Raw genomic sequence first — 15,555 nt, 5'->3', positions numbered from 1 at the left:
ATGAGAACCACTGGTAAGACAATTCCAGCCATGGGAGTAACGGGAGTAGTCCAGCACTACCCTGTTAGCAAACCAGCCGAGATTACAATAGGGCCTTTACATACCAAGCATTCCTTTTTGCTGGCTGCATCGGCACCGACTAATCTCCTGGGAAGAGACTTATTGTGTAAAATGGGGTGCGTCATTTATTGTACTCCTGAAGGTGTATTCTTGGACATACCTGAGAATCACGCTCAGGAAGTGCGAGACATGTTAGACTCCCCATCAAAATTAATGACACATACCATTATGACAAATAAGATTCCATCCCAAATAGAAGAGATGACATCCCAGATACCAGAGTCACTTTGGACTAAAAATGGACAGGACACTGGATTAATGGCAAACGTAGCTCCGGTAGTTGTACAAGTAAAAGATGGTAGGATAGCTCCAAAAATCCCACAGTACCCTCTGAAGCCAGAGGTGGAGTTAGGAGTTTACCCAGTAATAGAGCGCTTGCTACAACAGGGCATTCTGGTAAGAACATCCAGCACTGCCAATAGTCCCATCTTCCCTGTGAAAAAGAGTGGGGGGAGGGGTTACAGGCTAGTGCAGGATCTAAGGGGGATTAACAAAATAGTTGAGAGTCAGTTCCCCGTAGTGCCAAATCCAGCTGTCATCCTTATGCAAATCCCTCCCACTGCGAAATTTTTCACTGTTATTGACCTCTGCTCCGCTTTCTTTTCGGTACCTCTGCACCCTGACAGCCAATATTTGTTTGCATTTACATACAGAGGAGTCCAATACACATGGACTCGATTACCACAAGGTTTCATAGATAGTCCAAGTATATTTTCTCAGGCTTTGCATGATTGTTTACAGTCTTTCCAACCAGAGAATGGATCAATATTGATACAGTACGTGGATGATTTACTGCTGTGTTCAGATTCATTGGAAGCATCCCTGAAGGTTACGAAACAGCTCCTGTTTCATCTTTCAGACACAGGACACAAGGTTTCCAAAGACAAGTTACAATTATGCCAAACTAAAGTAAAATATTTGGGACACTGCCTAACACAAGGACTGAGACACCTGACCGCTGATAGAATTCAAGCAATTAGAGACATGACTCTGCCTCAAACCCAGCAACAGATCAGAACGTTTTTAGGAATGTGTGGGTATTGCCGTAACTGGATCCCAGGATTTTCCATTCTAGCATTACCTTTGCAGGAGATGGTTTCCTCAAACAAGCCTGATCGGATTTCGCACACAGACGAGTCCGAGATGGCATTTGAGAGACTTAAACAGTGCCTAACGCAAGCACCAGCATTAGGTATGCCAGACTATGGGAAACCCTTTGAGCTGTACGGAACAGAAAGTGCTGGTTGCGCGGCAGGCGTCTTAACCCAAAAGCATGGTGATGCCAGCAGGCCGGTAGCATACTACAGCGCTCAGCTAGATACGGTATCGCGATCCCTCCCCACATGCTTGCGAAGCGTTGCTGCAATAGCATTGCTAGTAACGAAAAGCGAAGATGTAGTGCTAGGTCACAACCTCACAATTCATACACCACATGCAGTGTCAGCCTTGTTAAATTCTGCCCAAACCAGGCACGTCTCATCAGCGCGGTTTACAAGATGGGAATTGGCACTAATGGCCCCCGTAAACATCACCATAAGGAGATGCAGTGCATTAAATCCTGCAACATATCTCCCAGGTGTGCCTGGACAGGCACAAAGGGTGGAGGATGAGAGTGGTGGGGAAGGAGGATTTAATACAAAGGAGGACACACATGATTGTATGGAATATTTGACCCAAAATTTTACCGCAAGGCCTGACATCAGTGACAACCCACTGGAAGATGTAGATCTAACCTTCTACACAGATGGTAGTTGTCACAGACAGTCAGACTCGGGAGACTTGTGTACTGGATACGCAGTCGTAGATGACCAAGGCACCATAGAAGCAGAACCGCTAGGCCCACCTCACTCAGCCCAGGTTGCTGAACTGGTCGCCCTAACCAGAGCATGTGAATTGGCTAAGGGCAAATCAGCCAATATCTACACCGACTCTAGATACGCATTCGGGGTAGTCCATGATTTCGGAGCCCTATGGCGCCTCAGAAATTTCATGACGGCAGCTGGTACACCGGTAGCGCATGCAGCTCACATCAAAAGGCTTCTAACAGCGATACAGGAACCTGACAGAGTGGCTGTTATCAAGTGTAAAGCACACACATATAGCCAGGACCCAGTATCACTTGGTAACAGCCGAGCAGACGAAGCAGCTAAGTTAGCAGCTGGTACACCCAGACAGACAGACACCACACAATTGATGGTATTTAATACCATCAACACACAGAAGTTGTGTGAAATGCAAAATTTGTGTTCCACACAGGAAAAGGCAGTCTGGAAGGCAAAGGGATATGGCAAGGAGTCCTCAGGACTCTGGACGGATGGACAAGGTAAACCAGTGGCCCCCAGAGCATATCTTCCATGTTTAGCTGAGGCAGCACACGGGCTGACTCATCTGGGCAAGGAGGGAATGTGCAAGTTGGTAAGAGCATATTGGTGCGCCCCAGGATTTTCATCTCATGCGAGTAAGAGAGCAATGTCATGCCTTACCTGTTTGAGAAAGAATATCGGAAAGGCAATACCAACAGAACCATCTCATATCCCACCTACAGGCGGCCCTTTTCAGGTAATACAGATTGACTTTATTCAATTACCCCCTTGTCGAAATTTGAAATATGTACTTGTTTGTATAGATGTATTCTCAAATTGGGTCGAAGCATTTCCAGCGGCCACAAACACCGCTATGTTCACTGCTAAGAAAATTGTACAGGAATTTGTATGTAGATATGGTATCCCTAGAATAATCGAAAGTGATAGGGGTACCCATTTTACAGGTGATGTCTTTCAAGGAATGTGTAAGTTGATGGGAATTGATAGCAAGCTGCACACTCCATACCGTCCACAGGCGAGTGCGAAGGTGGAAAGAGTGAACAGCACTATTAAAAATAAACCGAGCAAAGTTATGGCAGAAACAGGATTGACATGGCCAGAAGCTTTACCCATTGTACTGTACAGCATCAGAACAACTCCCAGGTTCCCTCTTAATCTGTCTCCCTTTGAAATCTTGTTTGGTCGACAACCGCATGTTATGATTAACCCTCAGGATGATTTGAAGTGTAACAATGAAGTGACTGTAAAGTACCTGGTTAACATGAGTAAACAGTTAAGGAACCAAAATGATAATTTGAAGTTAGTGATTCCTGATTTACCAGATAGTAATTGTCATGACATTGAACCTGGGGATTATGTAATGATACGGAATTTTCTACGCTCAGGTTGCCTTATTGACAGATGGGAAGGACCATACCAAGTCTTATTGACTAGCACTACTGCATTGAAGGTTGCCGAGAGAGAGACTTGGGTTCATTCGTCCCACTGTAAGAAGGTTGCTGATCCAGAGAAGTCCCGTGATAAGGAACAGACGGTAGAGGAAGTTGTATCACTGGAGTGTCTGTTCCAGGAGGACTGAGGCGGCACCTGAGCATCGGAAAATCATAAGATCAAAAGCAGTTGTCGATTCCCTGTTCCCTTTTATTGTTTTTCTCCACTTCCCATCCCCTCTCCCTCAAATTATTTTTCCCCCTTCTCATTCTTCTCCGTTTCCTCCTATAAGATGGACTTGCCCCAAGAGACTGTGATCCGGATTTTCCTGTTGACCATGATGTTGACCAGAGCAGTCTGTTCCGGCGAGAGTACCATGGAGGTCGAGAGAGGTTCTGGAATGGGTTCTGATGACAAAGATGGAGGCGTAGTTTTCCAAGAACAACTTAACCAACAAGTAAAGGCGAGTATCAGAAAACGATCCGATAGCATTGACAATAGAAGGAATTGTGAAGGATTGTTAGCTGAAGAAAACTGTATCTGTAGGCTCTGTGACAATGTAGTTGAGGATGGGTGCATCAAGAAATGCCAATCCAGTTTTAATATCCACATGGACCGGCATCCATTGAGTGACTATCACTCCTTAGTGGGTAGTGTGTTAAATCAAACAGATTGTTGGGTATGCTCTCAAGTACCTCAAGGTCATAGCAAATCAGGACTAGTACCATTTCCTTTAACGGTAGGGGAGGTACTTGAGCTAAAGGGTGGGAGACCGGTGGACAGGAGGTTTAATATCTCCAGTCCTCCTAGTTTGAAGCTCCACCAATATCATGTGGATAGATCCCTAATATGTTTTAACATTACCAATCCCCGAAAGCCGGGAAATTGGGAAGTGTCATGGAGTAACCAAACCATGACCTTTTCATATAGAGCAGATAGAATGCCTACAGATACAGAGCTTATACGCCACATAGCCAGTAGAGAAAAATCTTTCCGATATAGGTATACCCTAGGAAGTAGGATTACGAGAGTTGGAGAAGTATCACCAGGATACTGTGCACATATTGTACAAACTGATACGTGTACTAGACAGATGGGAGAATTAGGGGTAGGAGATTTCACATGGAGGATGTGTAATATGGTTATGTCCTACTCCGCCCCATATGTTCTCCCCGATGATGCATATTTCATATGCGGGAGGAAGGCGTATAAGTGGCTTGCCCCAAACTCTGAAGGATTGTGTTATATTGGAAAAGTACTGCCTGAGGTAATGACTGTATCACATGCCAAAATGAAAGATATACACCGTGGTGCCCAAGCTCCTTATACTCACACCCATTACGAGCACGTAGTTAAAAGGCAACTGACAGAAAGGACATAGCATTCGGCCTCTGACATGATCCATGAATCCACCGGGATTCAGGTCCTAATCGCGTTAGATTTCACTCGCACCGCTAGAGGAGTGCTGAACTATAGATATATCTCTGCGCTTGCAAATTTGTTAGACAATATCACAGAAATGTATGATGACACGTTTAGGTATACTGGAAGAGAACTTCAAGCTTATAAAACAGAACTGGTTCAGCATAGAATGGTTCTTAATTATCTCACAGCAGTGACAGGTGGATATTGTGTCACACTGGCAACGCAGTACGGCGTGAAATGCTGCACATATATTACGAATAGCACAGAGGACCCGGTCGAGGTCATAGACCAAAAGATGGATGATATTCTCCAATTAAAGTGGGAATTTCGCAGGAGACACAATCTCACCCTTGCTGCTGTGGGTAATGAGCTGACTGGTTGGGTGTCATGGTTGAACCCGCGAAATTGGTTCTCTGGTTTAGGAGAATGGGCTCAAGGAGTCATAATGGATGTAGGGAAGTTTCTCCTATGTATCTTAGGTGTTGTCATATCGATTGGCTTGATATTTAGATGCGGTCAGACTTTAACGAAGTGCAAACGTAGTACCAGGGTAATGAGTCTAAGGAGTGAGGAAATTGTAATTCCAATGGATTTGATTTATGACCCAACTGTAGAAACAATGATGTGATGAAAATGCGATTATACGGTCCGTTTCTTTCACCTGTTTTTCTGTTTTTTCCAAGGTAAAAAGACCCACTTTTGACGAGGAATTTGATGATCCTGTATACAGTCAACTGATGGATTAAAGAAGAAGTTTTGACAACCTTATACACAGATATTTGATGAACTATGCCATAGACCCCCAGTTTCCCTAGAAATTTTAAAATTACGCTAGCCCAACACTTTTGTAAGTCTATGGACATTGACAAAGCTTTTGCTCGCACTCGTTGGCAAAAGCCCAAAGAAGACTGCATTCAACAGATACCAGACAAGACTTCAGCCGACAAATGTTCATAAACCTGACATAGAATACCACTGCATTTACCATAAGTGTTCTTTATCTTCATCTCTACAACCTTCAGGTAATGACACACATAGTCGATAGGGAATACAGGCACAGATATCAGCAATCACATATTCCCCCATTCATGTATCATCAACTAAAATGTGCTCCCCATTTTGTTGCAACCAAAATCCGAAAAGAGCTCGGTAAAGTTTGACAGCCCATCCACAGACCCGTACCGTGGGATAAGAAGGAATTCAAATGTATACTTCGCAATACCTCGAAGCTTGATTTAAAACACGTACGGCACGATGATACATGACCCCCCCAAACATGGATTCATACACACATGCTTCTGCTATCTCACTAGGTCATACCCTTTTCCTACCTTCTCCTCTCCTCCCCTACCCAACCATAGAAATGTATTTACACTTGACATATATTTTTCTCTTTTTGAAATGTTTAAGGAAGTGGCAGTTATTGTTGACTGCCAAAGGGTGGACTGTCAAAGTCAGAAAAATATCACACTACACACTGCCATATTTGCACCTCATGCGAGTGCCTGTTGCACGTTCATGAGCCCTGCCGTGCGTGCGCATACTCGCCGCTGCGGGCACCCGCAGGCGCACGGTGTGCGCATTTACGGTAGAGTTTATGTGCGTCTAGTGGGCGACTCGTTCGTTACATATTTTAACTATATAATGTATTTTGTAGATCATGGTCCCCTTGATAGATTCTGAAAGTTTAGTTCAAATAGCATGTTCATGGACAGGGAGATCCCTCTTTGTTTGATACGAAGGGTCAGACATGGGTCATACAGTGGTGTTTAGTATCCATCGGAAGAGTATTTAATTAGCAATATTCCGGTGTTGGTTTGGAGCGGATTAATCGCTCGTGCGAATAATTATGGACATAAGAAGTTTATGTCCATTTACTATTATTTGCACTTACTTATCCATGCGGTGGGAAACCTAGTTTCCCACCCACCTGAGCAGTTGGAAATGGTCTCAGCCCACCTGTATGAATCAACCTATGACCTTTTGTTATAATACGAAGACGAATTCCTGTGTCCAATGAACAATGAGATTGTAGGGACCATTGAATTGTATTGTGTGTGGGGCATAAATAGACAAGCCGATGATATCCAGCTCACTCTCTTCAACGGTTCTCATTGCTGATAATCGGGAGCTGGATATCGAGGCGCATGCGATCGTTCCCTTTGTGCGTAAGTTTTTCTCCGCAATCATATTATCTTTATTGTTATTGTGAGCCATATCTCTCTCTCTCTCTCTCTCTCTCTCTCTCTCTCTTTCCCTCTCATTTTCCCTTAAAACGTAATTGTATTGTATTTCCTGTGTAGTTACCTGGTTAGTTAGTCTATGTTATATTGTAGTGTATGACTTGTATTGTATTATTCTTTTTCAAGTATAACATTCATATAAGGCGTTAGACCCTAAGCCCGGTATTTGTGTATTTCTTATAGTGTTAAGTATTCTTAGAGCGTCGGTGACGCTAGAACAGCTTTTGAGTTAATAGGGTTACACTGTGTTGCATCTACACTCTATCATTTCACTAAGGTTTTCCTGTATAATACATTGTTCATGGTTTACATATAAAGGTTTAACATTGTGAGCGTTAGCGCCGCTGGTGATCTCCTCGTGGTCCCGAGCGTCCGCTACGCTATAGCGAAACATTACATTAGTCAGCAGCCAATAGTGTGCCTGTCTGTGATCTCTTGGCCGTGAGCGAACGTGACGCTTGAGCGTCTCGACTACGGCTAAGCGATCGTACGCAACGTGCGTACCCTTACGGTACTTCCATACGTCAATAGCGTACAGTGTTCTTAGACCTCTTAAAGGGTTTTAAGTAAGATAAATATTTAGCTTTATCAATAGAGAAAGGAATGTGGAAGGGTTCGAATTTAATTACATTTTATGTAAATTACGACTTATTTATTAATAAAACTGTAAAAACACTTTTATCTCTGGTGTATTTGAAACCTCATTGTATTATATTATGGCTGTATGACATTTATATCTAATATTGTCAAGCTGATTCTCAATGATATCATTGGAAGTAGGTATACGTGTTTGTACATCACATCAAACCCCTGATGTGGAGACACTGCTTTATTTTGACTTTGACAATAATACGTATAAGTGACACACTGCACTGGTATGTGTTTTTACTACTTCCAATGTAATATAATTTATTTAGACATTCTGGATAGTTGAATAATTAGAAGGACACAGGATGTGTTGTTCCAGAAAAAATTGGTATTTTTGTCAATCATGCTGCGGCTAAGGGGGGGTGAGGGGGGGGGGGGGGGGGGCTACAAGCAATATCGCAAGGTCTATCCTGCACATGTGTACATGTGCAGTCCACTAAACATCAGATTTCTATGTCAACAGGAACAATTATATACTCCTCCTAATGAGTAAGCACTTAAAGGGTTTAGATAGCATAATTTGTCCAATAAAGCCAGGTCAATCTTCAGGTGAATTTCTCTAAAACATTCAATAGTGGGTTAAATGATGTGGCGCTGATACGTGGAGGTGTTGTATTGTTGGGAGAAGATGTTTTGAACTTGCAGATGAGAGGTAATAGTGTTTATTTCAACTTTTATACAAACATATAAAAACACACACAAAAATATGATACAGGCATTTTACTGTACTCCAAAATGCTAGAAAGACTTTGATGAAAAACGCTTGCTATCATTTTGCCATCATTAATACAAATTGCAAAAATTAGCCATCTGACATCTCCAGTAAAACATCTCCAGTACTTTCCTTATGGCCACTAACAGCCATCTACATGCTCCTGCTATCTCGGTTGTCAGTTCTTTGGAGTCAGGGATGGTTATTCCACTCTTTCATACACTTCTCACAGGACGCCTTTTGAGGAAAATTTGTGCAACCTTGTCACGGGTACCGCAAATTGGCATTTGTAATTGGATTATGCATTTCTCGGGCACGTCCATTCGTGAAATGTATGCGAGTTTCATTAAACAAACTCGCACCTAATTGGATTGACCCCTTTGGTTGCAAAAACTATATTTTCTTCCATGGGATGAGATATTTGCAACTCAGCTGCAATGTAATATTTAGGATTACATTCATGGAGCATATATGTGTCAAGGCCCACATTGTCTAATACAGGTATGTGCATCCAAGCAAGGTTTTCTCATGGGGTGAATCTGCATTGGGAATGTAAGCTTTGAAAAACCTATTGATTTAATAGCTGAATTCTTACTTAGAGCATAAAAGGGTAAACAGTTCCAATTATTAAGTGATTTATAGATTCCCTGAAGTATAGGGGTGTAGTCCAATTTATAAAGGTCAGACAATTGGTAAGGAATGTTAACACTTACATATTTGCCAAAACAAGTTTACTAGTGAGGCGAGAGAGAGGGGCAGGTTTTAGAGAAATGAGGCCCTATTAAGGGGAGAAGCTTCAAGTTTATACAAACAGCTGAAAGTGGTAATAACATACATATATATCTGGAAAAGGAACTAGATTTGAAACAAGCAGAAGCATTCAATCTTCTAAAATCAGTCATAGGCCAATGCAAATAACAAGGCTGAATGCCTGTTAAGGTGCCCTTCTTCATCACTACACAGTTGTGATATGTAGTCACTAACCACCGCTTTTATTACAGGACCAGAATATGTGGTCACTATACATTTACCTGTCCGATTGCCCAACATCGGCTGACTGGCCAAATAACTGTGCAGTGTATGTGGGCAACCAATAAGAAAATATCAATCTGTCGAGCATACCCAGCATATCCGTCCAATGCAATATTTTCTAAGTTGAAAGTCGGCCGCATCGGACAGTAGGGGCGGATGTAATGCCGAGGTGCACGGAGGTGCGAGTTGCAATCTGAACTTGGACTTTTTTTTAAAAAAAGGCAATCATTTACAAGGCAAAACCATGTCTTGTAAATGATTGCTACTTTAAAAAAAAGTTTGAGTTCGACCAGCAACCCGCAGCTCAGGCCAACTCGGGTGGCATTACATCCTGCAGGATCCGGTCTCTAGGTCGACAAGACTTAGGTCGACAATGTCTAGGTCGACCACTATTGGTCGACAGTAAGTAGGCTGACATGGTTTCTAGGTCGACAGGGACTCTAGGTCGACGTGACAAAAGGTCGACATGAGGGTTTAAAAAAATGTTTTTACTTTTTCATACTTTACAATCCATGTGGACTGCAATTGGGAATGGAAACCTGTGCCAAGCGGCGCATGGCGTGCAAAGTGAGCCATGCGAGGGAACACGGTGCACTAATTGGGGTTCCTGGTCATGCTACATTTAAAAAAACAACTCATGTCTACCTTTTTTTTCATGTCGACCTAGTACATGTCAACCTAGAGTCCCTGTCGACCTAGAAACCATGTGGACCTACTTACTGTTGACCAATAGTGGTCAATGTAGACACTGTCAACCTAAGTCTAGTCTATCTAACATACCACACCCACATCCTGCCCTATATGTCCGGCCACTGTTGTCTGATGGACATTTCCCCTGTTCTTTTACGGGTATGGGTCGTTGGGTCGACTCAACTTAGGTCGACAGTCATTAGGTCGACCACTGAAGGCCGACATGGGCATTAAGTCGACATGCAAATTAGGTCGACATGTACTAGGTCGACAGGTTAAAAGGTCGACCTGAGTTTTTGGACTGTTTTTGGTGTCGTTTTCTTCATAAAAGTGACGGGGAACCCCAATTAGTGCACTGTGTCCCCTCGCATGGCTCGCTTTTGGGCAAGGTGCCTCGCTCCGCTACCGCTTAGCTTGGCACAGGTTACCATTCCAATCGTAGTCCACGTAGATCTTCAAGTGGTCGACCTAATGACTGTCGACCTAAGCTGTGTCGACATAACAACAGTATCCCTTCTTTTAAATGGGACGGAATGGGTATATGTCTCCTTCCCAGGGAAGGAACACAGATATTGGGTGCTGTACAATGTGAGACATCTCACAGTGTATGACTATGTATCTGCAGGGGTTAGGCTGTTGGTCTAACAGGAATTTTATCTTGATGCCCATCATTAATGAGAATGTACAAAACAAACTGATCCAAATGTAAATATTTACCACAGGTCATTTTAGGAAATAAGAGCAAAAGCATTTTACTAACAGGCTTGATACATCTCTCCGTAAATAAGACATTTCCAAACCTCTATAATATTAATAGTAAATATTCTCTCCATATAAATCCCACCAGTTCTCCATGAACAATGGAAGGATATATATATTTAATGCTCCCTTCGGTAAAAAGGTGAGGCCACATTCCCTGGTGTTATAGCCAGACAAGATTCACAGGGCAGCAGTGGTCTAACAGTGATAATTAGAGCCAGCTGGGGGAGACATCAGAGCTGCGGAACCAGGGGAATGTGGGAGTCATGTACTCCACCAGCATTCCGGGGGTGGACAATGGTGTCAGTGACCCTAATGTCAGCACGGGAGTATACAAGGCATCAGCCCATGCCAGGGTGAAGGCATCATTAAGATCAGAGAAAAAGGTTGCTGATGCCCATGGGAATCCAGAGATGGTCAGAGGGATGCCCCCTACTACAGGAAAGGAAGAGGAAGCTCCATACAAGAGGGGAGAGTCCCTATGTCAGAAAGCCTCATGTTACTGAAAGGGGTGAGAGTCCCACACATACCAACTAAAGAGGGGGAGAGCCCTCATGCAAAATACCCCCAGCAACAAGTGATGGTCTTTCACTGCTGGGATAAAAGAATGACAGTTGAGAAACTAAGCTGGTGGAGTAAAGAGGTGATGATCATCTATCATACTGTATGTACCATTTTTACCATTATATGAGCAATTCAGTCTGCCATATGTACCATTTCCTCTGTCATACAGTATGATGCCAATTTATTTGTTGTATGGGCCATTTAATAAGATGTTGATAAGCACTTCTCAAGAGTTAAGTAAGAAGAGTGAATATACTTTTATATTTTTTAACGTAAGCCATGTGCTGGAGGAAGAAGGGCTAACTTTGCCAGGAGATGGTTTGGCTCGCAGCTTATCCCAGCAGTGTGTTGTGCTGCATTCACCTCATGCCTTTATCAACACCTATGTCTACATCCTGTGACTTTGCTATTACATCTTCATGTGTGCAGCTCCCTTCTATACCACACACCCACATGAGTTGCCTAAGCAGAGGAAAGTAACAAACATTTCATAAAAATACATCTGGTGTATGAGATTTAAGACACATCAGTAATTTAATAGCATCTAGTACCTGCTGTGTGATAACGTATACCGATATAGAGTCAGGTTGTGGAAGGGTAACATAATTCCAGAACAATTCTGAGATAATTAGGGGGTTCATTTTTTGTATAGACTACCATAAAACTGTGCAAAACTATCAAACAATCAAAGCTTTAATGTACTATTTTACCTGTAATATCTTTGATAGTAAGAATATATGGTTCTGGAGTTCTCAGCACACTGGATAATAGTTTACACATGAGTAGCAAAGGTGTAACATGATCTTTTAGATATCCTTGTTTTAGGGCAGACATTAACTAACTCCTTTGCCTTACATTTTGGTTTGATTGCTGGTTTGTAATCAAAACGTCATGCAGCTTGGGTTTATTCAAACCACATCACAATACCATGCGAAGTACAGTTTGATACATTCTGTGGTTATGCTTACAAATGATGTATGGTGGTTTGCGATCTGCATACAGAGTGACATTTTAGTAAATCCCCTTGAAATGTTAAACCCGTATATTACCTTCAATAGCCACAAAGGTTCTCTGTCTACTCCTAAATCCACCACTGTATGCCAGTAGGTACATATGATTATATACAGTTTTATACAACTTTTACATTCATGAATACAAACTGATCTCTGCATAACTAGTGTGGTTCAAATAAAGCATGACAACAAGCACATCATATTTACATTTTCATGTCAACTGAAATTCTCCTATAACATACTTTGTATTTGGTATCATTAAAATGAAATATTATATTCAAATTATATATTTCTTAACTAGTCGTTTGTTCTTCAATATGGCTGATTTGTAAAAAGTAGCGAAATTAATCCAAGTGTAGTTGCTTATCATTTGTAGAATTACATAGCATGGGTGGAGCCAGTAGAGCAGATGCTTCAGGAACCAAGTGGCTACTGGGATGCCAGCATGGGGCCATCTGCATGTTGATAGTAGTCACAAGTGGGCAAGAAGTGTCAGCCTGCTATTAACACAGGTGGTACAGCTGTTCCTAGGTACATGTTGAACCCTCTAACCTCACCAGTGCTCCTGCCCCTGACCTCTACTTCTCATTCCTTCAAACATGGGCAGAAGAGTCAGACTACTTGAGCGCTGTCACATTTACTGTAATTACATTCCACAGGAGGTGGACTCAGTGTCAGCTAATGAGCCCTGCAGAAGATCCTGAGGGGCAGGGAAGAGAAGAGATACCATCACAGCCAGCTGCACGAAGCCTTGGAGGTGGTGCTAGGGGAGAGCATGGTGAAGTTAGGTCATGCGGTGGGTACATTGTGTGTGTGTGTTTCTGTAAGTGTGTGACAATGGTTGACTATTATGTATGACAATGGGTTACTGACTGGTGTGTGTGAAACAATCGATGACTGCTTTGTGTATAACAATGGGTAATTGCTGAGGGTAAAGCTTAATTGAAAGTGGGCAGAGTTTTTTCCCACAGTGTACATTTTTTAGCTAATAGTGGGTGGGGCTTATTCTGTAACAATTTCTTATTTTAAGTTGTGAAGTATGGATTCCTATTGTGTGTAAATTAATATCATAGGTTAGGTTAGATCATTTTCTGTAGCATAATACATATCCCTGTTTTATATTTCTATGTGCATCTGAGATACGTTCAGAGTTGCCAGGTGAATCCTTTTGAAAACTATAAAGTAAAAGAACTTTTAATTTTACTTAGTGATCACAAATGTTTGTTGGTGTGGTTTGCATGCCAGGGTGGATATTTCTGAGTGGCCCTATGTGTAACCAGCGGGAGATGTGGATCACTCATGTCTTAGAAACACAAGTTTGATTTCTCACATGATATTCTGTGAAACATTCCTGTAATTCCACAACACTAAAGATCCTGACAGTCTCATGGGTCACATGGGTTCCTGGCTTCAGCAGTGACAAAGACCACCCTAAGCCTGGTACAGATACACATGTAATTCAAGGTGCTTATGGCACATGTTAGTACAATATGGTATTTCATTCCTTTCAGTCCTGAATTCGTTACATAGATAAATGTTTATTATTAGTGCTGTATATGCTACTCAGTGTAAAAAGAAATGACGTACTGTTTTTGTTACAATCAGTAAAACTGATGCTTAATTGCAAATAATTAGCATATAGAGATACAGTGAAAACAGATAAACTACCAACCACACACCCTGCAACATGGCAGTTAGGAGCTGATTGGCTGGTACTTTCCACTTTATCTCTCTCCAAGGCTTAGCACATCTCCCTTATACATAGTTCCCTGTGATGGTTGCTAAATAATTCTACATTTTCTAAAACAATTAACAGCAGCACCATAATTTATGTTTTAATATGGAGTGTGGCAGTGGTGTGTGGTCAGGGTAGGCAGGGAAGGCACAGCCTCACCTGACATACTCCAGTATACTTCAGAGTTTTGACTACAAAAATTATTAGAATAATCTTCCTATCCAGGAAGTTTACCAGCACACAACCAGGAGATCAAGACTGCTAAAATGCATGGGAACGTGCTGCTAGCACTGGGCGAGGGGGGCACAAGAGGTTAACAGAGATCGGTTTATCACATCAGACTAGTTTATCTTTTCTCATAAAAGATGTAAAGAACAATTGATTTATGTCAAACAGCAAGGTATCTGTAATTTACTGCATATTTAGAATGGTAACTGGAGTTCACTGTACAATATGCACAAGTCATGGTGTAACCTGATTCCAGAAGTAATAAAGACTATCTATCTTACAAAGCTTAGAATGGCCTTCAGCATGCAAAGGGTTTGCAAGGAGTTTAAAATATACTCAAGTATCCTGTGTATAGCTGTACCCTATATATTGGGTTTTTAAAATATAGTAACAACTGGTGTGGGCTGATGCCTAGAAGCATAAGCTCGATTGTATTTACCTGTTTTTGTTTATGAGTAGAGGGTTTAAGTTAGCCCAGGGTCTGGCATTGCTATTTAGGACAAGTGTGAGATTACAATGTTTGGAAATTAGTTAGAAACTAGAGGACAAAAGGGTTAGGGGGGATTCAATTGTGGGCAAAGGCAGTGATATGGCCTTTGCCATGGTGTTTAACCGCCAGCAACAGCAGTCCGTTTCACACCCTCTGCCTGGCCGAATCACACCCTTTCGCTCACAAGTGCTCGCTTTTGTGATTATTATTTTTAAATACAGTATACACGCACATACATAGGAAAACAAAGTATATATTGCTGCACCTTTGTATAATGCCCACATGAACCATTGGGTTCATATACAGTATATGTGTGTGTAAATCTGGTTCTCATACTAGCCAGTGCCTCCCCAGACACTGACCTTACCACATGTCAGTTGAGTGTGGTACCTGTAGCAGAAGCAGTATAAACTTAGTAGTGCAAAATAACAGACACATACAATATGGATACATTTTAATGGCTCATTAATTCCAAAGTTGTTGCAAGGATTTCATTGCTGATTGCTACACAAGAGGTTAACAGAGATCGGTTTATCACATCAGACTAGTTTATCTTTTCTCATAAAAGATGTAAAGAACAATTGATTTATGTCAAACAGCAAGGTATCTGTAATTTACTGCATATTTAGAATGGTAACTGGA

The 15,555-nt window shown here is 41.9% G+C and overlaps 1 protein-coding gene across 7 annotated transcripts in view; it reads right to left on the bottom strand.

Annotated features, from left to right (window-relative positions):
• The window catches only part of BMPR1B (bone morphogenetic protein receptor type 1B), an 804,535-nt gene that overhangs the window by 405,204 nt on the left and 383,776 nt on the right, over positions 1 to 15,555 (bottom strand). The window lies entirely within an intron of this gene.

This window comes from Pseudophryne corroboree, chromosome 1 (genome assembly GCF_028390025.1).
Source record: "Pseudophryne corroboree isolate aPseCor3 chromosome 1, aPseCor3.hap2, whole genome shotgun sequence".
Taxonomy (NCBI): Eukaryota; Metazoa; Chordata; class Amphibia; order Anura; family Myobatrachidae; genus Pseudophryne; species Pseudophryne corroboree.
The sequence above is the reverse complement of the archived record's forward strand: the minus strand, read 5'-3'. Positions and strand labels throughout refer to the sequence as shown.